The sequence below is a fragment of the Selaginella moellendorffii genome, unplaced genomic scaffold, assembly GCF_000143415.4.
Source record: "Selaginella moellendorffii unplaced genomic scaffold, v1.0 SELMOscaffold_14, whole genome shotgun sequence".
In the NCBI taxonomy this organism is placed as follows: domain Eukaryota; kingdom Viridiplantae; phylum Streptophyta; class Lycopodiopsida; order Selaginellales; family Selaginellaceae; genus Selaginella; species Selaginella moellendorffii.
Genome location: NW_003314275.1, coordinates 2,503,015 through 2,508,009, shown reverse-complemented (window position 1 = coordinate 2,508,009; position 4,995 = coordinate 2,503,015). Strand labels below are relative to the sequence as shown.

At 41.2% G+C, this 4,995-nt stretch overlaps 1 long non-coding RNA gene across 2 annotated transcripts; it reads right to left on the bottom strand.

Moving 5' to 3' along the window:
- Positions 1-259: 259 nt before the first annotated feature.
- Positions 260-1,887, bottom strand: LOC112346437. 2 transcript variants are annotated; one of them, XR_002992429.1, is made up of 2 exons: positions 1,793-1,887; positions 260-1,736 (listed from the first exon to the last, which is right to left on the bottom strand). It is a non-coding gene; the product is annotated as an uncharacterized LOC112346437 (long non-coding RNA). The 2 variants fall into 2 exon arrangements; XR_002992430.1 differs by having other exon boundaries at positions 1,801-1,887.
- Between the last annotated feature and the right edge of the window lie 3,108 nt (positions 1,888-4,995).

Below are 4,995 nucleotides of genomic sequence, written 5' to 3'. Positions count from 1 at the left end.
AACTCAATGAATTTTAGAGTTAAATGAATTAGATGGGAAACTTAATAAAAGGAAAGTTTATTTATAAGTATTTTTAAGTTATAGTTTATACAACTTGAGTTTATACAAATGAAAAAATTTAATACAAAAATAATATATTGTCTTGTCCATCAATATCCATAAATTCGGGTTAATCGTTCATCAGTTTTTAATTTAGTTAGGACTTCTATTCTTTTTCTTCCTCACCATTTTGCTTGTAATCAAATTCTATTATAATTGATTTTTTGTCATAAATGATGCAGATTTGGACTCTTGCTCTTCATTACAAATATATTCTTCAACCACAAAAAGATTCTCCAGGCTTGTTGCAAAACCAACTGCTGGAGTCATTCCACTGCATATCCAGCCGACACGAAGCTATCTCGACCTGGAGCACATCTCCATGGCGGTTCCCTTCATGACCTATGCACTAACATCATCCAAAGAATGTCTACCCTCTTATAACACTCTCCTGTACGTTTCGTATTTGGCGACTCACTGGGGAAAGCACGTCCCAAGTGCGCAGATACTAAGAGATTCAGTGTTGATGGTGTGCAACTCTCAAGGGGCGAATGAGTCTCAATCCCAAGTGATTGGAGGTCCAAAGTCAAAGATTCTGAGGTAGCATCGATGTTCAAGCTCCGAGGCAATGGTATGAAAGAAAGACAATAAGCACAGAAAGGCATCACACATGAATTTCTCGTGTCTCATCCATCCTTGAAGCAGCCCGTCGTAGGCAGTCGATTGACAAGCCGAAAGGACCAAGCGACTTGGCCAACTGTCAACGAGAACCAACCGCCATGAAACTTTCCAACGCCAGAGAGACCAAGCGCTGTGGCCATCCCCAGTGAAAGATTGTTATCGACAGGCCACAACTAGACGAACGAGACCACGGAACAAGAAAACATAGAAAGCAGTTCAAATGTAACAGTTATGACAGAAAGCAAGGAAATGCAGACTAACATTCTCAGCGATTTGAGACAAAGAATGCACCTCAGAACTGTGACGATCGGAAACCTCAAGAGACAGGGGAGAGAGAAGCATTACGTACCACAGGATCGTGCCCCTCAACAAGCTGTCTCCGCATCGCGAATGGGACAGAACTTATCCCAGGAGACAGTGTCCTGCTCCCGAATCAGGTTCGGGCCTGTGAGTAACAAAATAGTTCTCGCAAAGACACTCACAGCATTAAAAGAATAGAAACGAAACGTGAACTGTACCAGTCAAAAGAAATACCGTTTGAGATGAACTCCATTGATTGGCTTCAGTGGTTTCCTGCCCCTCAACTCTGCTAGCCAATACGAATTAGTGCCAGCACGAGAAAGTACCTGATAAGGACCAATCCAAGAAGGCTGGAACTTGGCAAAGTGATGCACAGCCGTATCAAGTCGCCACACAGGACGAATTTACGAATATAAGACTTAAACTGCCGCAGCGGTTCTGGTGGTTGTTGTCCAATGAGATCAAGCTCGTCCTTGCTCTCCAGAACTTCAAACCTCGTCACAAAAAGTTTGGTCAGTGAGTCGAGAAGTCAAGAAAGAAAGACCTAACACTTTCCTTTCATCAATGTGTCCAGGGATGATAGCCACATCCAAAGCTCTCAAATTCTGCCCAAGCACTGCTGTCCCAGCCATCGTTTTGGGTTTTCTCAGTCCAGGACATCACACCCTCCCCCCAGGGACATCCTGGATGCATGCGAAGCAGAATTTCCTCTCTTCCTACCAAGAAGGACACGACCCCAAATCACGAACGATCCCCACATCATGACCCATACCTCCCAACCTTGAGCTCGTTCCCGGCGGTAGCAGAAAAGCGACCAGGTGATGCGCCAAATGCCTCATTTCTTGAAAATGGGGTACAAAAAGAATGCCTACCCTAAACTCTTTCTCTCTCTAGTACAGATCACCCGTACACGTTCTAGAAAGCCAACCAGTCCATAGTTGTGGGAACACTGCTGTTTAGCTGGTACCTCCGTTTGCTGATGGTAGCAACTGCCATTTCCCTGTTCTTGGGAGAAAAGCGCGATACACTATTAGTACCACTCAATGGAGTGAACATGATGATAGCTGATAGGAAAATCTGCATCGGTTCGAATTATAGTTAGCGAAGAGATAGGGGACTATTTGTATGCCAGTGTTGGGATCAACCAGTGGAACCTGTTCTTGACAATGATAATGAAGGGAAAAGATAGACCAAAAGGTTACCTGTGTTGAACCCGAGATTACTTGAGCTTGGAGCAATTAAGTGACCCTTTGCCCGTGTTCCAGAGGATGTAAGGAAGTTCCAGCTCGCACAGGGCTTCTCTTACGAGCCTTGCAAACTACCAAAAACTTTTAGAATTCTTTGAAAACAAAGCGCTTTACATGGTTGTTCGAGTAGAGCTCAAGTAGCTTCTGTGGAGGATTTGGCAATGCTCCATTCCACAGTGACATGCCTCCCCCTGCTCGTATTATTGTCGGCACCCAGCCAGTGACTAAATTGCTGGAACACACTATGATGAAATACCGAAGAGTTTACACTTCAATAAAACTTCTTACCTTTCTAAAATCCCGAATGTTGGCTTGCTTCTCTCACCATATTCCTGGAACAAGTAGTTGACAATATCGGCTGCCAGAGGCATTCATGCAAGCTGATTGTGATGGAAAGAAAACGAGAAAGTTACTCACAGCTCTCGTACATTGACACGCCGGTGTTTGGATCCAAGAGAAATGGAAACCTGTCATATTCGATGAGAATTTTTTACAGACAAGAGTGTATCACTTACTGCTCTTTGCCTCCAGACGATTTCACAAACGCACGATGGACTCGAGATCCTTTGGGGCACGGATTCAACTACACAAAAATTGAAAAAGTTTCCATCTGCAACTTCCGCGAGACACTACCTCGGCAGAAAGATCGTGCTTCTCTCACTCGTCTACAGAAATGCAGGCCTCTATATACAAACAAGAAAAATCAACAAACAACTGCAATACGAGAGTTTAAGCTTACCGAATTCGTAGAGCTTGAAGAGCTCAAGTTGAAGATACGATCTGTGTCTTGACGTTCTCTCCCAAGGCGGCCTTGCCAAGCTTGCAATTCCCCAAGACAGAAGATGTTTGATGGCAGAAAAAAAGGATAATTACATACCCATATGAGCTTGAGTAGCTGGAAAAGGAAGCCCATTCCACATTCGATCACATAGATGAAGACTCTCCAGCGATTGCATCTCAACTATAACAATATATCAGGTAGCATTCGAAGAGGATTTAGTCAGCTGGATCGTCTAGAGATATTTGACTTGAGTGACAACAAACTCAGCAATGAAGTTCCTCCACTGGATAAGTGCACAAACCTTGGTTATCTCAACCTCCATGGAAACTCGATACAGAGCAAGGTGCCAACTTTTGGTGCACCTGCCTTACGTGGATCTCTGTGAACAAGTTCCACAGAGAGATCAGCTCAAGGCTAGCGAACTGCTTATACCTCAAAGTGGTCAACTTTGCACAAAACAATCTCACAGGCCTGCTTGAGCTGATGAAGTTGACAAGTTTGTTCTCCTTTGTCATATCCAACAAGTTGAGTGGCAACATTCCAGTAAAAAAGCTTGAATTCCACATACCTCAGATATAGTGGGAACCAATTCACAAGGTGTGATTCCCCAAGAAATTTGCAGCTGGATTATGATCCTGTCTTTTGCATACAACCCAGATTGAAAATTCTTCATGATCAGTCTCTTAACTCAACAAGCTCCATGGCTTAATGTTTGATTAATTGATTTATTTGTTTATTTAATACTTGTTTTTTTATTTTCCTTTAATGTTTGGAATGGTTCCAACCACTTATTTGGTTTTCCATTGGGATTCCAAGGCAAATGAAACCTTTCCATTGCCTCCTTGTGGATATGGGACCAAAGATCACTTTGAGCACTTTGCAAGTCATATCAAAAGCTAGGAATTTGCATTTGGCTGTTTGTGGCAGCAATCAAGGTGTGTGTGGTATTGATTACATTTCAGGAATCATGTTTTGATCAGTAAAACACAAATCCCTAAGCACCAAAATTGAAAGTGTGTCATGTGACAATGGATAAAGTGGAAGTTCAACTAATGTAATACATTTGAATTAAAAGTTCTAACTTAGAAAGTTGAGAGTGGGAGTGGAATTCCCAAAAAAGTGTTCATGGAACAAACACAAAGTGATCGATGAAACAAATCTTTAAAACAAGATACAAAAATAAGTAACACATGGCAAATGTCATAAAATATAAAAGTGTCAAAACCAAGTTTGAGACCTAGTCTGAGATTGAGTTTAGGATTGATTTCAAGTTTGATATTGAGTCTAAAATCAAGTCCAAGATCAAGTCTGAGAGATGGAGGTTGAGACTAGGTCTGAGAGGGAGTCTGAGTTCAAATTCAAATCCAAGATCGAGACCAAAATTGAGACCAAGACTGAGGCCAAGACCAAGACTGAGACTAAGACCGAGATTAAATCCAAGGGTGAAAGCCTAAAGCAATTGTCTCCAGAAGTTATTACGTGTATTTACAAGATTGTGTATTTTATATCAAAACTGATTAAAAAGTATATATATTTTTAAAAAGGATGCAAACAAGAATTATATTACAAAATTTAGAAAATATTGTTGTTCTTCATGTGACCATCATTTTATATTAAACTAAAAATTTAACTTATAATTTTTAAAATAAATTAAAAATTAAAGTATTTTATTACTTTTGTGAGGGCCAAGTGTATGGCTACAATGCCGTATATGAATATTAGCTTAGTGGGATTTTGGTAGCCGTCGGATTGGTTTCAATCCAGACCATTCGCTCCTATATATAAGCTAGGGTTTTTGGGCTAATTAATATGCACATTTCTATATTCTTTTTCCATATTCCAAGCACTCACATTGGTGGAGGTGAAGGGTGTCAGGAATCCCCCAATTCTTGCCACATTCCTGACTTTTGTCGGATTCCTGACTTGCATCCTGATTCTCGAGACACT